This window comes from Cavia porcellus, unplaced genomic scaffold (assembly GCF_034190915.1).
Source record: "Cavia porcellus strain 051 isolate PalLab524CR breed Dunkin Hartley unplaced genomic scaffold, mCavPor4.1 scaffold_9, whole genome shotgun sequence".
In the NCBI taxonomy this organism is placed as follows: Eukaryota; Metazoa; Chordata; class Mammalia; order Rodentia; family Caviidae; genus Cavia; species Cavia porcellus.
Window position 1 is genome coordinate 87381254 of NW_026947492.1, and position 20464 is coordinate 87401717.

The 20464-nt window shown below is 41.9% G+C and overlaps 1 pseudogene; it reads left to right on the plus strand.

The window, feature by feature from the left end:
* The window catches only part of LOC100728572 (protein kinase C-binding protein NELL1-like), a 609835-nt pseudogene that overhangs the window by 176422 nt on the left and 412949 nt on the right, over nucleotides 1–20464 (plus strand).

A 20464-nucleotide genomic window follows, 5' to 3' on the forward strand; every position in this document is an offset into this window, starting at 1 on the left:
AAGGTGATAATGCACAAGGATGAGATAAGCCACACTTCTGCAAATAATAATGGCTGAAATGATCAGAATATGTGAAAGGATATACAGTGTATATACTTAAATGAGACAGTTGAATGAGGTGCCTGGAGTAAGTTTGTGAAGTTTGTGACTGGGAAAAGGTACTTTGCATCTTTCTGTTCTGACTCCTCAACTTTGTCTGTGGATGTTTTTCCCTGGCAAAGGGAACAGAGGTTTCCACGAATATCAATGATTGCTCATCCTTTCTTTGGTAGTGCTAGTATATTGCTTATCCAGGAAACAGGTGCTCTGAGCAAAGAGGGTGGAGTGGTTGTGGGGTAGATTGTCAGCAGTGTGTGCCCCAGCATAACAGTAGTTCAGCCCTGGGATTTGTTAGTAAGTGTCATGGTGATGCCATTATGATAGTGCTGTTTCTAGATTTGATCATGACGATTTTTCTTGCTCACCTGAGTAGAGCAGCAGGTATCAGCAGAACAAATACCACCACGATCTGGTGAATCAAGAGTCATTTTTAATGTCTGTTCCTGCTATCAAAACATTTTCAAAAAGCTCAGGCCATGATCCAGCAGGCCAGACTGCTCCCTGACTCCAGACTCTGTTCACTGTATTGGCAGGGGTGGGTACTGCAATGCTGTCACTTTAGGAAACTCAGCCTCTACCTGTCTGCCTGTGGCAGCTGCCCTTCCATGGGCCGCTTAAACACAGCTTCCTATTCCATGGAACACACGCTGGCAGGCCCACCTATGCCACTGTGGACTGTAGCTTTTATCCCACCTGGCCTCCTGCTTACCTTTGCCTGAGGAGCCCAACACTTGCATTCATGACCCAGCAATGTCTGGCCTTTGATACTTGTTCATTTTGGTAACTTGTTTGGAGGTTTTTTCCTTCTTGCTGATCTCAGAACCTCCAAGTTACCCTGCCATTCACCACCCACAGCATCTTCACCAGCAGAGGAGATCCCAAATTTGCTTTGGTGATCTTTTTGTTCTTGACTCCTTGGTGTATCTTGGTATGTTGATGATTTTGTTTTCCTGTTACACTCTAAGTGCAAGTTGGATTCTGGATAGTTTGTTGGGATGCTGTTTTACTTTCCCAAAGTTAGAGTCATGCAGCATTGAAATCCAGCTTTACTGATGGGTTTAAAGCTCCATTTAAGGGAACTTTGTAGTCTGAAGATGAAAATGAACACAATCTTCACAATATTCACAAAATTGTTAAACATGCAGGTTAGGGTTCTGAGCATAACTCCAAAACTCATCCTCGCTAAACACTGCATGGGAAAGATAACTCAGGACTTGCAAGATGATCAACCACTGAGATTAAGTAAAACGCCACCTTTCTCAAAAGAAAAAAAAAAACATGTTTAACTAAGTCACAGTGGTCACTCAGAGGAAAGGCAGGGTGACATGCTGTAAAAAGCCTTCAGGTGCATGTGAGGTACCTTTGACTGCTTCATCCCAAATATCCTGTCTCCTCCCTTCTTTCCTCTGCTCTGCATCCTAGCAGGCTGTCTGAATTTCTTGTGAATTTCATTGGCACCTGATTTGAGAAAGGGATAGGACAGTTCTCCCCTAACCGCATTTCTGTGGGGTCATTTTGAGCTGGCTGTGTGCATTGAGAGAAGGTTCTAATCAGGCTGTGCATTGTGGGTTCCTACCCTTTTATATTTGGGAATATAAGAGCTTTCCAATCCTCATAACTATTTGCAGACTGTGGCATGCCACACCATTCCTTGGCATTTATCTGTTCCTTGCAGTTTCTTGTCTATGTTACTTCTTGAACTGAACCTTCTCTTTTCAGATGAACAAGTCTCAATACAGACTATTGTCCAGATCCAGGACTGTAACAGATGGCTCTCTGCTTTTCTTATTTTCTGTGGGCTGTCCTTGGGTATGTTTCTTAAGGCCTTGTGGTTTCTTGAATCTTGAATTTCTGTTTTCTCTTCAGTAAAATGAGGTCAGAAATTCTTGCCTTTATCTTCCTCACCAAGAACGAAAAATGTGCAACTTTCATGTGAACTGGAGGTGGCCTGTGCATGAGGAAAGAGTTTCTAGCACTGGGACACGAGGACGAGAGGCTGAAATGGGCAGTGGGAAAGTGTCAGCCTCCGAGGCTGGAGCATGCAGGTCTCCCCAGAGGGCTCTGCATCCTCCCCTGCTCTCTTGGCACAGTGGAGGAGATTCACCTTCCACAGGACCTGATCCTCCAGATCCAGCCCCAAAGCTCAGCCCGCGGCCATTCCTTCCCTGCTCCCCCAAGCTCACAGGGTCCACACCTCAGGAACCCAGTAGAGGTCTTGTCTAGCTCTAGATGGGTCATTTCGTGATGCAGCTGGCCTCTGTCAGGTTGCATTCCATGATGAGACCTTTGGGGGATGTATTGATATGATTGGAAAAAAGGAAATTGTCACAGTGATGCCAAGGAACATCCTGAAAAGGCCAATCCTTGAGCTTTTGTTGCTTGATATTTAAAAAGCGCAGTATTTGGCAAGGGTAAATCCTATTATTTGTGTCTGTGGTCATTTCACTCTGGAGGCATTTATGTTGGAAACTGTGTTGGAAAGCCTTGTACCTGAGCTTCCAGAGGGATGTGGCATAGCACTACAAGTCACTGTTTTATCACATGCATCTGTGATGCCCTGTTACAGCCTTTGAAGGACTCATCGGTGTGTAAATTATCTTGCTCAATGCATGGTATGCGGTATAGAATGTGTCTCATTGTCCCTCAGTCCTAGCTCTTACACCCAGTGAACAATGTCTACACCATGGACTTGTTTGGTTTTAATGTTGTATCCCTGACACATGGCCAAAGCCTGGCACAGAATAGATGTGCAGTAGAATTTGCTGAATGGGTGAATGGATTTGTAAATGAGAGAAGGATTGCAAAGCATAGGTGCCTCTGTTGGGTGTGAGAGAAGAGTTTGACCTGATAAAGGCTCATATTCTTTCCACAACATTGAAGAAACAGGTAAAAAAAAAACCCATAAGGCCCACAATCCTCATGGACTCAAGGTAGAGATCAATGGTTACTGAATTTTGACGTGAGACAGTTAATTCCTACTGGAAATTAAAGGAAGGTATGAGAAGCAAGAGATCAAGGGACAAGCTTTAGAGGTGATCTGGATGGCTGGGTTCTTATATAGATTCTTCATTTTCCAGAGTTGCTTGGGCCACAATTTTATCATTTGTGTTTTTTTTTTTTTTAAAGAGAGGGCTTGAGTGTGGCTGAGTGGTGCAGTATTTGCCTAGCATGTGCAAGATCCTCACCACACACGTGTACACACACACACACACACACACACACACACACTTCATCCTGCATAATGGGTTTAATTAAAATAATGTATGGAAAGCATATAGATTTGTGTGGCATATAGTAAAAATTTTCATTATCATTGATGCTGATCTTGTTAGCAGTAAGAGAAGGAAAGAGAGACAGAGAAAGAAACATTTATGAAATAAAATGAAGTGAATCCTGAATAGCAGATGAGAAAAACTGAGTTCTAATTGTGCCACAAAATTCTGTATGTCCTGTGGCAAAAACTTTCTTTTTTTCAGGCATTGCTTGTAAAAGTAAGAAAACTGAATTTGATGGTCTCTGGATGATTAATTTGCATCAAGTTGGCTTTGAGAAATGCACAGAATTTGTGTGGGAGAGAATATGATGTGCCTTTGGGAGATAAGTTTCTTTGTAAAATTTCTTTCCTGTTTATATAATCAGGTTATTTAAGCAAAAAGAACAACATATCTGTTATGATACTTCTCTGCTTGCAAATACATACATACAGGGGAGATTCTCAGATATCCAAAAGGAATAAGTATTGTTTCTTAAGTGTTTTAACAACTCCATGACATGTGGGAGCAGATATGTTTAAGGCATTTTCATTTCCATTGATTGTGAGGTTTTAGGACCAGGGAGGTCTGGCTTCTGTAAGGTCCCAGAAATAAGTGGTAGATTAGACATGGGATTGAAGCCCAGGCCTGTGTGACTTCAAATACATCACACCCTCTCCTTGGTGAGGTAACCACTCTACAATTCGTTATGTCTCCTCGTACTCTACACTTCTCCCTTCTCCTCACACTCCATTGATAAACTTACTTCCTGCCTCCCCCAAAGGAAAGAAACAATTAAAACCTGCCTGGTTCTGTATTATGGATCCTGCGTTTCCAGTACTGTGGTATTTTCCATCCTTTTTCCAGCCACCACTTTCCTTTGTGTGTGTGTGGGTGTGTGTGTGTGGGGGGGGGGTACTATGATTTGTCTGTAGGTGTCCCCCAAGCCTCATGTGGCCATGGAGGTGCCTGAATCTAGTGTCTGTGATTGATTTGTTGTCCAGTGCTGGGATTGGTGGTGTGAGTGCTGCACCTGCCTAGGGGCAGAGCCAACATACAGTGTGAGGGTGGGAAGAAGGTGTGGTTTTTTTCCTCTTTTGCTTTTTTGCTCTTGCTGCTGTGAACGGCTGCCCCTCAGCCATGCCATGCTACCTTGGAGCCCGCTGAGTACAGACTAAAACTTCCAAAACTTTAAGAAATAAACCTTTCCTTCCCTAATTTTGGGCATCAAATATTTTGTCTCAGCAACAAGAGAAAAATAATTGAGACAGGGGCCTCTCTTCTGAAGCACTTATTTCATCCATTTCCCTTCCTCTTGCATCCTATCAACAAGAACCAAGTCAAACAGCTCCTACACTTTCTATTCCCATCTCCTTCTCCAATCTCCGCCTCCGTTTCTCAGCTTTTCCTTACAGCAAAATTTCTGGAAATAGCTGGTAAACATCATCTTTACTAATGATCTCCACATGGCCAATTCTGAGAGTTAATTCTCCAATTCATGTTGTTGAACCTATCACTTGTGTTTGACCTAATTGGTCACTTCCTCCTTGAAAATTAGGCTTGGTTGAGTCATGGGGACACCAAAGACCTGGAATTTTTCACTTCTCACTATTCTTTGCCTTCTCAGTGTAATCATCAGTGATTGACAGGTTTTCCTGATTTCACATTTGCTATTATCCTTGAGTTAAAATAGGTTCCTGATCTGTACTTAACCCATCAACCAAATTAGATCATGTCAGCCCACTACTCACAACTCCCCAAATCTTCTCATCTTGTGTAAGGCAGCAGACTGAGCCTGAGGATAGCCTATGAATCTAAGGTGCTTTAGCCCCTTTCTTTTTCCCCACCTCATCTTGTGCCACTGTCTGCCTCGCTTACTGTACCCCAAGGAAACCTTGTTCCTTGAGTGTTGGTGTTCTCTGAGCATTTTCCCATACCTGTCTCGGTTACTTTTCTCTCACTATTGATACAAAATACCTGATGCCCAAAATGAAGGAAGGAATGCTTTATTTAGCTTACAGTTTTTGTAGGTTTCAGTCCATACTCAGCTGGCTCCAAGGCAGCATAGCATGGCTGCGGGGCAACCATTTAAGGTGGCTGCAAGCAACAAGAGCAAACAGGGCAAAAGCATACCTCCTCCCCTCACTTATATTGTATGTGGACTCCCTACACCTGGGTGGGTGCAGCACTCACACTGCCGAGCCTACTTGCTAGACAACAAACCAATCACAAAAGCTAGACTCAGCCACCTCCCTGACTGCATGAGGCTGGGGGGGGCATTTAAATTCAAAGCATAACAATGCCTAAGATCATTTTCTCCTTGATCTCATTTTTTGCTCCCTTCTTTGCTTAAGGTACTGTTCAAATGTCTTCTGAACTGTGAGTCTACCTAGAAACTCTCCCAGCATGTTGTTCTCCATCCCCATCTTCAATGTCTTCCTTGCATCTTTATTTCCTGTGTTTGTTTGGCTGTTACACATTTGTTTCTCCCCATTTCTGCTTTCCTCTGTTTCTATCTTCCTCTAAGAGGACTGGGACTCTCCAGAACTTAATACTGTGCCTGTACCATGGTAGATAATAAATATCTATTCGAGGAAAGAGTGAATGATTATGCCGCATTGTTTCCTTGTATCCTTTGTTACTAATTATTATGCACTTTCATTATATACGTGATTGGTGTAAAACCAAACCAGACCATATAAAAATAAAACTAAGTAAAATGGACTTAGTTTTCTGCATGCCACCAAATGGCTAAGCAGTGGAGTCACTTGAGGCAGATGGCTTGCAGGGCCAGGAGGATATATGTGAGAATATTTTACAACAGGAACAAAACGGGTTTGCTGCTGGGCTGGATAGAAACACTGTGGGCCTCTTCCTTGGTTGTACCTGGATAGTGAAGTGGTTTATGTTAGGTAGCAGGTAGGATGGAGTGGAGGGCTCAGAGCAGAGCTACCATTCCTTAAGCAAATACTCTTGGCCATTGGTTTATAAACATGATTTTATTTTGACATCACATAAAACGTATGAGGCACCTCTCACCTCTTCCTTTTATAGACAGGTTAGATGACTGAGTCAGGTCTCTAGTTCAGCAGTTGGAGCTGGATGTGGTTACACTAAAATCTTGCTGATGGGAAGGAAAAGGCAAGGTCTCAGAAGGTAGCACTGAGTTTCTCTTCAGATCTATGTTCTGACACAGAAAACCATGTCCAGAAGGTCAGATGAGGATTCAGATATTTACCATCTTTCAAAAAGGTTTGGTCCAGCCTGTTTTCCTCTCTTTCCATTTTAAAATTCAGGATAATAGGAAACAGAGGATATAGAAGTAAATATGTATTATATTTCTAAGAAGCTTGTGGTCTTACATGGAAGTTACAACCAGTACAGTGACCAGTAGAGCTGACTGATACAATGCTGAGATAATGAAATAAGTCTATTTTAATGCTATTACAACTGGGAAAACAGGTACCTTACCCAGTCAGCATTTGTTGTGTTAGGCTCTAGCTAGTTTCTGGGGATAAAGAGGTGATGATAGTGATGGTGAGAATTACATGATTTCACTTCAGTGAAGCATCTAGAATAAGCAAAGTCATAGAAACAGCAGACTGTGTTCAGCAGGGGCTTGGACTGAGGGGGAATATAGAATTATTATTTCTGACTGCAGAGTTTATGCTTGGTATAATGAAAAAGTATTAGGAAATAAATGAAGGTGATTGTTGCACAACATTGTGAATTTAATCAGTCTCACTGATTTGTACAGTTAAAAGTGAATGAAATGGTAACATTTTTGTTACACATATCTTATGGTTAAAAGTGATACTGCAATGTATCAAAATCTATGGAAGTATAGAACTTAAATAGATCAATTGTATCTCCTTTGAGATACAACTACACCTCAATAACTGTAAAATATTATCATACCAGAATATAAAAGAAAACCTAAATCCACATTTTGAACAAATCAGTCATCAGTCAGGAAACTCTGACTTATAAATTCAACTCTGGTATGTATTCTAGCAAATTGTATTTTAAATAAAAGGAAAATAACTTCATGAACTCAGGGCAAAAAGACTGTCATTTACAAAGAAAAGAAATTCGGGTTGGCATCAGACATTTTGACAGCAACTTACAAAATAAGATGCAATTAGCATTTTCAATAAAACTCAAGGAAAGATTCAGAGGAAGAGCTTCCCAGTTTGACACTTGTGGTGTGCTTTTGGTGTAACATGCAATCAGTGAAGTGCCAAGAGTGTTCTGAGGCCTGCCCAGGACATGTCCAGCAACATTCTCCAGAACCAGGAACCAGGAAACTCATCTGGTGGCTAGGGTGAGTCCACTCCCTATCCAGAGCCCAGGAGACTGTGTTAAAAATCATTGCTCACAGGGCCCAAGGGCTCACCCAGAGCCCAGCCATGCTAGACTAGCCTTGGGAGGCTTTGAAGCCTGAGTAGATTACCCCCAGCAACCATCTTCAATTCCGGGAGTTAAGAGCAGGTGAAGTGAGTTCCAGGGCATTGGTCTTTGCCCAGGGAGAGATTAGCCCATCATCCACAGTGGGTAGGTGCCTGCCTAGCTACCTGGAACACTGAAGGTAGCATGGGATGGCCTGCGGATCTTACTAGATCATGCTCAGGAACCTTCATTCAGTCTCAGGAGCCTAGGGCATAGGAGACAGTTTCCAACACATCCAGGGGAAGCCTTAGAAAAACACTTGAAACACAGAAAATAGGAAAATGACAAAACAAAAGACCAAAATGCAATCTCAAACCTCCAGCCAACCCAAGAAAGCCTAGGAGCCAAGTACACTGAAGAAAATATATGCCATACACCTGAAATACCTATAATAACAGCAACTGAAATAAAGAAGCAACTCCAGAAAGCTTTAAAGGAATTCAAACTAGAAATACTCTCCCAGATAAAAGAAAAAATGATAAAAGTCATGAAAGAGAGGATGAACACATATAAAGAAGACACAGTTAAAAAACTAGAGGAACAAAACAAAAAGATAGAATCCCTGAGTAAACAATTTAAGAAACAAAATCCATGAAGAAGATTCAAAGAGATATACAAGACATCAAAAATTACATTGAAAGTTGTCAAAACCAACTCAAAAAAAGTGAAGATAAAATTTCAGAACTTGAAGATAAGATTGCAACTAGTGAACAGGAAAGTAAAGATCTTTTTAAAAAGGAATTAGGAAATAACAATTCAACAGCTGCAAGATGATGCAAAGAAAAACAACACAAGATTATTAGGGATAAATGAAAAAGAAGGGAACAACACAAAGGATATCAAAAAGCTATTCACAGAAGTAATAGCTGAAAATTTCCCAAACATGAGAATGAAAACTGACATTAGGATTAGTGAAGCATACAGAACTCCAAATAGCCTTAACCAAAATAAACTACACCCAGATAATAATCACCATCCCAGAAATCCAACTTAAGAATACAATACTAAAAGCTGTCCAAGAGAAAAGACAGATCACCTATAAAGGAAAGCCTATCAGAATCATAGCAGACTTCTCAACACAAACAATAAAGTCAAGAAGAGCATGGAGTGAAGTATTTCAGATCCTAAAGGAAAATGATTTTCAACCTAGACTGATGTACCTTGCAAAACTGTCCTTCAAAATGGATGGAGAAGGAAGATACTTGCATGACAAAGAACACCTGAAAAATTTCATGAACACCAAGCCAACCTTGCAAAGAATACTGAAAGATAGTCTAGATACACATAAGAAAAAAACCACTAAGCAAGATAGACAGCTAAACAGATTGGAAAGATAAAGATGCAAGAGAAGAAAGATAATATGACAACAATAAGCCAATATATAACAGTTATAACCATCAAGGTAAATGGACTCAATTCACCAATTAAACAGACTGGCAGAATGGATCAAGAAACAACATCCAACCATATGCTGTTTATAAGAAACACATGTAACCCAAAAAGAAACTCACAGACTGAAAGTCAAAGGATGGAAAACAATACTTCATGCAACAGCAAATGAAACAAAAAAGTGGGTGTAGGTATTTTGTTTGCAGATAATGTGAACTTCAAACCAAGAGTGATCCTAAGACATAAAGAAGATCACTACATACTGGTTAGGGGAAAACTTAAAGAGGAAGAGATAACTATCTTAAATATACATGAACCAAATTTCAGAGCACCCAGCTATGTGAAGTAAGTCCTAATAGAAATGAAAAATCAAATTAGCAGTAACACAATTATATAACAGGAGACTTTAACACACCATTGACACCAAGGGACAGATCAACCCATAAGAAAATTAGCAAAGAAAAAACAGAAATAAATCACACCTGTGAACAAATGGACTTGATAGACATATGCAGAGTGCTCCATCCAACAGCATGAGAATATACATTCTTCTCAGTGGTACAAGGAACATTATCTAAAATAGAACACATACTAACCTACAGAACATATTTAAATAAATGCAAAAGAGTTGAAATTATCCCATGCATGTTATCAGATCATAGTGCCATGAAATTAGAAATTATTGATAAAAGAAATTGCAAAACCCCCACAAACACATGGAAATTGAATAATACACGCTTGAGCAATCAGTGGGTCACAGAAAAAATAAATAAGAAATTAAACAATACCTGCAAGCAAACGAAAGTACGAATACAACTTAGCGGAATCTGTGAGATGCAATGAAAGCACTCCTCAGAGGAAAATTTATTGCACCGAATTCCCACCTCAGGAAAACAAACGAAAAAAGACAAAAAAAAAAAAAAAAAAATTGTAAAAAAAAAAAAAAAAAAAGAATGAATACAAATAAATAACCTGTTGCTACACCTCAAAAATCTAGAAAAAGAAGAGCTAGTCAAGCCCGAAACCAAAGAAGGGAGGAAATTATAAAACTCAGAGCAGAAATCAATGCAACACAGACTAAGAAAACAATCCAAAGAATCAATGAATCAAAGAGTTGGTTCTTTGAAAGAATAAATGCAATTGATAACCCCCTAACCAACCTTATTAAAAAGAGGAAATAAGCAGCTCAAATTCATGTAATAAGAAATGAAAAAGGTGAAATTACTACAGATTCTGTGGAAATACAGAAGATCATCAACACCTATTTCAAAAACCTCTACTCTCATAGATTCAATAACAAAGAAATGGATTCCTAGAAAAATATGAAGTACCAAAGCTGGGTCAAGAAGATGTAAAACTGCTGAATAACCCAATTTCTATTAATGAAATTGAAAATGTATTTAAGTCTGTACCTACATAGAAGAGCCTAGGCCCAGACGGTTTCACTGTGGAGTTCTACAAGAGATAGAAAGAAAACTTACTGCCGACACTCCTCAAACTTCCATGAAATCGAAAGGGAAGCAATTCTTCCTAAGTCATTCATGGAAGCAAACATTACTCTAGTATCAAAACCTGAGAAAGACCCAACTATAAAAGAGAATTACAGGCCAATCTCCCTAATGAACACAGAAGCAAAAGTTCTCAATAAAATATTGTCAAACATGATGTAGCAAATCATCAGGAATATTACACACCACAACAAAGTGGGATTCATCCCAGGCATGCAGGGGTGGTTCTACATATGTAAGTCAATAAATGTAATCCACTATAACAGCCACAGCTCTCACCCTTCTGGCCTGGTCTCTGGTCCGGTGGGGAGCCGGTCTGGTCCCCCAAGTCAGGGAGAAAGTTCCTGCAAGCTGGGCAGAGCTCCCAGCCGCAGCTGCTACAGTCTCTGAACTGGCCTGGTCCCCGGGTCCGGTAGGAAACTGGCCTCGGTCCCCAGGTCAGGGCGAAAGTTCCCACGAGCTGGATTACTCTGGTAATCTACATGAGCACATTTAATCCTTCTAGAAAACAGTCCTCCACATATTGAAGACACTATCATAACCACCCTTAATCTTGCTTTGCTTCTTCAGACTGAGCATCTCTGTTCCTTCAAGCATTCATCATTCATCTGACTCATGAGCCCCTCACCATCTTGCTGATTTGTGCTGAAGTGTGTCTGTTTATCATCCAAGTTCCCAAAGCTATGTGTGATCTCTGGGCAGATTGGGTCAGATTAAAATGAGATAATTGCCTTCTTCCCTGGAGACAGTTTAAGATCACAATCCCTTGTGATAGCCTTATCCTAGGTCAGTACTGACCAAATGTGTTTCTGTGATAGAGTTTTTCAATATTTGTGTCTGTGATCTCATATCTTGTCTTTGAGAAACTCTTACCCCAAGCATGGAACCTTTCATTTCTCCATGCTAAGCTGGTTCTTATTTGTGTTGGTCCTAGCTCTTCTCTGTTAATATCTGCTTTAATCCTGATGGTTTTATACTAAATTTGCTATGCTTGAAACCATCACACCAGCTCCACATTTTCATGCAGATACAAGAAGGCTGCCTAATTCCTGCTTTACCACTGGATCACAAGAACAACTGCTAAACAGAACAAATTTTTGAATTTATTACGTGACTCTGATTCAATCAGACTCATGTTAGGGTGATGTCTGGATTAGGGACTTCAGGCAGTGAGTAAAGATTTGTAAAGGTTGTGGGAGATGCTGGAGACATAAAATGTTGATGAAGAGGGGAAGTTCCTTTGATGTGCTAGTGGGAACCAAATGAGATAGTGAAATTTAGTTGGTAGGCAAGAAAAAGTGAGAGTTCCACAAGTCTCTCTGTTCCCTTCTCTCTCTCTCTCTCTCTCTCTCTCTCTATCTATCTCTATCTCTTCTCTGTTATAATGAGTCTCAGTCTGCTTTGGCAAAGCCTTCTGTATGGCATTTACCAATCTCCTTTGAACACTGTGGCCTTCTCTGTGACACATCTCCTTACAGATCTCATTCCCCCCACTTTTTTTTTTTTTTTTTTTTTTTGGCTTGCCTTTGCATTTATTCTACAGCTAGCTGCAAAGCAGCAGTTTGGAAACCTGCTGAACCTTGGTGTCCTTCCTCTCTGCCCAGCATACATCTAGCTGGGAACTCAGTTCTCACTGCTTGGGTGCACGCTCTGTGTATCTGCAGAGTTGTCCTCTTTGTTGCAGTCTGTTCCCTGCTATATAATGCCAGAGGTGCCTTTTTTAATCTTGTCATTTGTTGAGTGTCATTTAGAGTTGTTTAACAGATTGGTAGGAGCGGATAACAGAACTTCTCACTAGGGGGTTTCTTTCAGGTTCTTCTGGTACAAGCCCTGTGAGCTGTGCATTTCATGTGAGCAAATAATTAACAACAACCAGGCAGCCTGACAAGGGAATTCAGCAATTAGCTCACCATGCATACAGGTGGAGAAACACCCTGGCTCAGGGAGGAGGCTTTGAGGAAACCTCCTGTAGAGTAAGGTGAGTTATGGGCTGGAAGCTCACCACTGGGGGGGGGGGGGTGTGTCTGGTGATCACCTGAATGGCTCCAAATAGCTGCCTTTTGTGTTTCATAGTGAAGCTCAAGAACTTTGATATACTCACATTTACTAGAGGCCAGCAAGGGAAAGGATTTGATGCTGTATTAGCAGAAAGCCAGAAGGAAGGCTTAGCTTGTGTAAGGTCACCCGTCAATGTGTCAGCGAGGGGAAAGCAGATAGGAATGAGCTTGTGTACTGTGCAGGAAACTTTCCCCAGCAAGCACCTGCTAAAAAGTAGTGAAGATATAATTCTGTCCAGTAAACAAAGGTCATTATAATTTTCCTCTTCAGGGAGGGCTTGGCTTTACCTCATGCCAAAGCCCAGGATAAACCTCTTCATTTAGGGGCTCATTTCAACTTCATATGGTCTTATTGAACAGGAGCATAATACATGTCAATTCACATGATTTACATTGGAGAACCATTCTTCTGTATAACTGGGAAAGGTACCCAGGAGTCCATACAGAGCCCTTTCTTCATCCAAGTAGATAAAAATCCAATATTGGTTCATAAATATTGGTGTTCCAACATTGCCATTAGTTTGTGTGGGGCTCTGAGGCTTTTATCATTCAACAGGAAAACCAAGTTTTTCATTGATAGGTCACTTAGGTATTTGGGATACTTGTCAGCAAAGGTGTTCTCACACAAGTCCTCAATAAAGAGAGGTCTTACCTTGTGGAGAAAATTCCTCGTGGGAACCCTGGATTCAGTGATTTTCCTCAAATTGTGCTTCTGTTCCTCTACAGTGTTAATTCTTTTCAAGTAGGTGGTATTTTTGACAGAATGCTTAATTTTCCATGTTATTGTATTAGAAATGAAAGATTCATACTTTAAAACACTAATAGATACTAACGGATGTGTATTTCCCATGATTCTTCCCATGCAGATCTTTTTTAAGGTCTCAATGAGCCCCAAGACCTCAGAAACAACAGCAAGTGGGAATTAGGTTTTCTCCTGTCCAAAGAAAGACTATAATTTAGATAGCTATGGAGTAAATACCTTATTTACATCTGACAGGCAATGGGAATATGATAAATTTGGGCCGATTATAATGCAGTCATCATTAAACTGCAAATCATTTCACTGATCAAAAGGATGCACTTGATCTAATTAATTTTCTAGTTCCCGACTCTCTTTTCTTCTTTCGGAAATGCAGTTTTCACTGAGCCTCTGCCTGACAGATATCAACTTGCTATCACTCTCTCTTTTCTGGGTGAAAAACAGCAAAAACAAGTTTACCTTGAGCTTTTTGTGCAGCTTCTGTTGTGAGTCTCATGAGGTGAGCATGTGAAGGAAGGCAGTGAAAAAGGATTAGCACATTTCAGTTAATTTTATTGACTTTATTTCCCTCATGATTAACTGTGTAAGGTCAAATGTAGAGTTTGAACAGTTGTTTTTTCCAGTCTTGGATAACTCCTTTTTGTGGGCTGCTCATTATAAAGTTTCACCCTAGTAGGGCCTTTATAAGTATCTGACCTAGTCCCACTATTATGAAGATAGAGAGAAATCATTTGTGTATTTGCTCAGGTGGTCACCTCATTGGCAAGGCAATGGAAATGCAGATTTGAAAAACAAAACAAAGCAAAACAGGATCTTGCTTTGCAGGAGTTCACGGTCTGCTAGGATGAGACAGTTCCTCAGCAAAGAGATGATTTGGGAACCTCATCAGTTTTGAGGAACTAAGTGATGCAGAGTGAGCAGGTGGTGAGAGCTCCTTTCTGTGGGACGATCAGGGAGAGTCTTTTGCTACAGGAGACACCTGAACAGGTGCAGGGCTGCTGCAGGGAGGGTACCATCTCTCCAAGACACCCAAGATCATGCATGGTAGCAGAATTCAGGAAGTGCTGACCAAACTTGAAGGAAATGTCCTGACACTAGCAAAGGCCAAGCCCTCCTTCTCGGGGAAGGAAATTTGGAAGGAGAGACTCAGCCATGCCTTGCCTCTGTGAGGCTCCCCAGTGCAGTGGAGGTACAGTGTCACAGTCTGAGGAGCTGGAGAATGTGTCCTAATGAGTTATCCAAGGAGGGATGGTGTTGGTGAGCAGTATGGAAGTAACATTAGGAAGTGAGTTTGTATAAAAATAAACTGTAAGAAAGGCTGTCTAATCCCAGTCTGAAGGAACAATGTAGGACTGGAGGCTGTGCTCCCTGTAGACATTTTCGTCTTCCCAGAAACCTTTCCTATGAATTGACTAAGTCTGGCAAGATCTAATAGGATTGGTGAGGGTGAGTCAGCTGAGATAAATCCCTGGCCCTTAAAATTATATGGGCTACGTGCTTTGTCACATGAACTTTTTTCTCGTTTTCTTCTGTTAAGTATGTGACATTAGGAATTGTCACACATTTGAATGAGTTAAACTTTTGCATTTTCAAAGAAAATAAAATAGATCTTATCAAATTACACAGCACATATTTAAAATCTGCGGAATTGTTCCAGTAAGAATCACATCTCCATGAACCTCCCTTAAAATCCCCCACCCCTTGAATTGAACACACTTATCTCATTGTTCTTGCCACCTTCTGAAGCAGTTCTGGAGTCCTCTGTCGTGAGTGTCTGTATGAGTTGTGATAAAAAATATGGAGCCGGCTGCCGCCCAGGGCCATCTTAAGGAAAGGCAGGCTCATCAAACCTTTATGATGTGTCCACATTCACTGTACTCATTGGCTCCTGGTCTCTGTGATTCCTGCTTCTTTCTCATTGTCAAAATGACCATGAATAGGAAACATTTTGAATCAACTCAGGAGACAGAAGCAGCCATTGCTTTTTTATTAGTGCGTGTTTGTAGAACATAATGATCACCTGGCTTATACTACTTTTATACAAAATTTAAACATCCATCACATGTATTGATCACACTTTGGACCTGCTTCTGACACGTGGACACAGCAGAGCACACAGAGCTTGTCAGTTTGAACTGAGCAGAACCAATGTAAAAGCTCTGCAGGGTCTGTAAGTCCCTGAAGAGACTTCCAGGGAAGACCACAACATCTGTGTCACTATGTGATCTGCCAGTGCTTACTGTTTCTCTCTGGGATGCTGCTTGGATTCAGCGTTTTATGCTGGAACTGTCCTTTGCCTGGAGAGGCAGTGTAGGAGGGTGGTCATGGCACAGGTTGTGGAGTCTGAGTTCAAATCTCAGTGGTGTTATGCATAAGCCGCTTACCCACGGAGAAGCTGTGTAACCGTGCTGAGCCAGGCACACCTGCCAGGTGCTGGTGCTGTGATGATGAAGTAAAGCAATCTATGGAACCTGCCCAGGGTGAGACTTGGTTCATCCCGAGTGCTGTGCTTTCTTCTCATTCCAGTCAGTAGGGAGCATTCTGTGAAGTCTTCTCCAGTTGTGACAGGTGGAGGTTGCACGGTCTTTGATTTTTCCTCGTGCTCACTGAAGCTTTGCATGCAGTGTAAGGCATGTGCCCGTTTGTGTCGGCAGTGCCCCTGAGGGTGGGGCTTGGACATTTTAAAGTCACCTGTGTGCATCTCCAGAGCCAGAGCGGTGGCTCAGGTGGTGTCAACAGTGAGGCATTTACTGATGAGGAGGGAAACCTCAGTAGCCCGCATGCTGTGGCTGGAGGGTCCATTTCCTCAGCGCACAGCAGAGGAGTTCGCTGGCTTCGCTATGACTTCCCGTTTTGTTTTACTTGTACTTGACTTGGGTGACATCGGTGTAGGCAGTAATCACCGCAGCCCGCCTGCCTGTTGACAGGAGCCACGCTCCTGAACTGTGCCTCAGGATCAGCAGTTGCCTTTAGCAAAGCTTCAGATTTGTTTGTCAGGTGGGCAGGGGCGCTTTCACCCACCTGGGGAGGATCGATGATCCTGTTCCTTAGTTTATGATAACAACATCTTAATGTTCCTTTCATGAGTTCTTTCAGTCCTTAATTCCTTCATTCCCCTTTTTTGCTGCCTCACCTTCCCACTAAGCATAGACAGGGAAACACTGTCAGTGTCACTGGCTGATAGATAGCATTGTTTTGTTGCATTGTACAAATACAGTATTAGTGTTGTTTATATATATATATATACACATATATATTAAGGATTTTAAACTATTTTGAAGAGTTTTTACTTAAAAATAATTTTAAGGGCCAGGGATTTATCTCAGCTGTGTAATCACCTGCCTAGCAAGTGTGAGATCACGAGTTCAATCCCCAGTTGAAAAAAAAAATTAATCTCATGGAAAATTATATGAGTGGTACAGAGAAAAATCATGTATTCGGCAAAGATTTTGCTTTTTCTCTCTGTAAACAGCACTGTGCTTTTTTGTATGTCCGTGTACTAACACACACAGACACACACACACACACACACACACACACTGTGTTTTGAACCTTTGAGTGTTACAAACTCCATAACCTTCTGTCCTAAGTAGTATAGAGCCTATTTCCAAATCGCAAGCTATTCACTTAGATATATACTATCCAATTATCAGAATCAGGTAGTTGAGCATTGGTAAATATTATTAAATGATCTGTGGGTCTTAGGTTCAGTTTCCCTGATAATATCTTTCACAAAACTCTTCTCCCTGCCCCCAAGGTCTGATCTAGGATCCCTTCCTGTACTTGGGTTTATGGGTCTTTGATCTCTTAATCAGAAACTGTTCTTCAGCCGTCCTCTCTCTTTCACAGTATCAGCATCCCAAGCACCAGTGTCCCAGGGCACCTGCAGTCATCCTGTGGAATGTCCTGCAGTGTGGGTTTGCCTGATGTTCCCTCCTCGTTGTATTTCCTCCCTCTGGGCTTAAAAAACAAAAAAAGTCTGCGTTTTAAAACTCTCTTCCTGTTGCTATGTCTGTATCCATTGTGTTGATTCTGCCTGCTGCGTGAAATTCCCTGTGAGAACTGCCTCTTGAAAGGAATCCGCAGGGCTTCCAGGAAAGCAATGTCTAGGGTATTTTCCTTGGGAGGAGGAGGCGGCGACTCTGATGGGGATGTCTGCCATCAGGAATAAAAAAGCCCACTTGCACACACGTGTTTGGGTTGCTGTGCCTTAGCTGATGGTTAACAACCTCCGGTGTTTACTTCCTCAACTGTTTCTAAGGCATGAGGAGCCCTTATGTGTGCAGTCGATGAGACCGGGTAGGAAGTTGATCTTCTTGATTATTTTGTGCTTCGTTCACTCATGCACTTATTTAACATTGATTTAGAGCCTACTCTGCCCCTTGGAGCCCATCTTCCAGCGTATTGAACCCCATAAAGAGAGCTTTTGAACTGCAGACTGCTCTCCCTCTGATGGGGAAATGTTTTAAAATGTGAGCTAAGGTAAATGGGTTGACAGCGTTTTCAATTTATTAGTAAAGCAGCCTTATAGAAAATTATTCTTCTCCTCTTTCCCTAAGTTCAGTGATTTCTTTTTTTCTCAAATCTTTCTTATATTTCTCAAGGCTGAATATAATTTTGGCATCATTATCCCCACAGTGTAAGTAGTTTGGCATTCCACGTTCTCGGTGAGAATTATTCGGTGTGTCTGTGCCTATGTTTCACAGCCTGCACACTCATCACTGCTGATGACCGCAGTAAATTCTCTCAGGCTGATCTACTGTAACGTTGCACTTCACTTTGGCTGTAAATATGGCTTGTTTCTAGTTTTTCCACCAGTGTCAGGACCAACTCCTTTTTTAAAGGAAGTCAGGAACGGCGTCTCATGTGAGAATAGTTCTGACACACTGTTTTGTCCAAAATTGTTCATTATAACATACAAAAATATTAGATTCCTGTGAAGAAAACACAGCCTGTTTTTAAAAGGGAAACTTATTCTTTCCTTAATTATGTGTGAGTCTCCATTTATAATGGGAAAGTAATTGGTAGAGAAAATATGGTGGGTCTCAGGTTCCTAAAGGTATCTTGTGCTTGCTGCTAGGAATCCACACATTTCTTTTTTTTTTTTTTTTTTTGTCTTTTTCTTTTTTACCGGTACCGGGGATCAAACTCACAACTGCCTGCTTACAAGACAGGCACTTATGCCGCTGAGCTAAACCCCCATCCCCAAATCCACACATTTCAAGTGGAGTGTGGTGGGGTGGGGTGGGGTGAAGCAGTGGGTGTGGCTGAGACCCCAGGATGGAGGCAGTGTGACCCCTCCCACCTGCAGTGGCTTCCAGTCCCTCTCTTTCCTTGATACAACTGCACAATCTTAAGTTCTTGTGCACTTTGCTTCTGGGATCCACTGGGGGAATCCTTCACCCCGGCACGAGGCAGCAAGCTCCCTCCCAGCCGAGAGGGTATATTGGTGGTCCTAACTAGGACGCACCTGACCAGGACTCCCCAGCAGGGCTTTGAGGGGAGACAGAAGAAAGCAGGAGTGCGCAGGGCTCTGTGGGGAACTGAAATGTACAGATGGCTCCAGCTGTCTCCTCCAAGAGCCTCTGAGCTTCAGGAGCTGAGAGGTGCTTGCCAGGGGTAAAACAGAGGCTTGTGATCTGTGAGGACTGTCTTAGAATATGGATTTAAAGACTTGTAACTTAGCTGAAGATTGGTAAGGCTGAACCATTCAGACAGCCCGTTGTTGTGCAGGCTCAGTAGGCATCTCTGCAGATCCTGGAGCTGTGGCCTTGTATTAGGAAAATGCCCATAATGTTTCAGATAAAGATTTTTTTTCCAGCAGAATGTCTCATTTTCACTCAGGATTTTATGTGCCTGGTCTCTTGCTCTGTTTTCTCATGGCCACATAGAACTTTGACGTATAAATAGGGATCAATTAGTGTTTTTTGATTGGATGCTGTCTTTAGGGAATAGACTTTGTAGGCTGAGTGTGGGGTCAGGTAGACAGATACTGCCTGCTGCTGAGGGGTTGCCTCAGGTTACTGTAGAGATGAGCAGCTGCAAGAAGCAAGATCTGGGAGCAGTGAGGTGCAGAGAGAGAAGTGCATGGGCTGAGGAGCCAGGCAGGTGAGTGTCACTGTCCTCATTCCACTGCTCCGCGCTTTCTCCACTCCTGTTTACCGCCTCTGACCCTCCCCATTGTTACCTATAACACTGAAGAAAGCATAAACACTTTCTTGAGGGTTTGTGTGACATTCATTGTTTGGAATCGGCACTGAGAAATGCTTCCCTCATGGTCACTCCCCTGCCGAAAGGGAGGTGAGAGAAAAGCAGGAGAGGTCTAAATACCGTGTCCAAGGCTGTCAGGAAACAGAGCTTTGCGTTGACCTTACCTATCCTTTGCTACTCACCACAGCTGGGCTCCTTCTCTGCACCAGCAGCTGAGGCCTAGGTCCGTCCCGCAGCGTTTAGACCTGTTCACCCTGCTTCATGTCTGTAACTGTGTTCTTTGCCTCCACAGGATTTATGAGCATGTGATAGATCCTCCAGAGACCAGCTTTCCCCCACGAAGCAACTTATGGCTTGGGCAGCGCAACTAAAAGCATGGCTTATTCAAAGTAAGCTTTTCATTCATTCACTCACTCATTCGTTCATATATATTTCATACATGTATATTTTTCCATGTGTGCACATGTATATTGCTCAACTTGAATACTGGAGATGTGTACATAATTACCTTATTGGGAAAGGCATGCTCTAGTAATTCCTGATGCTAATTGAACACTTAGTATATGCCACATGTTCTTCTGAGTGCTTGACACGAATTAACTTACTTCATTGTCACAGTGACTCTGTGAAGCTGATGCTTTGAAATTAAGCAGAGAGCTAAGTGATGTGCCTAGAGGTCACACAGCTTCTGGTGCTGCCAGCAGGATGATCTGGGATGTAAATGATCCTCAGAAAGTTCCT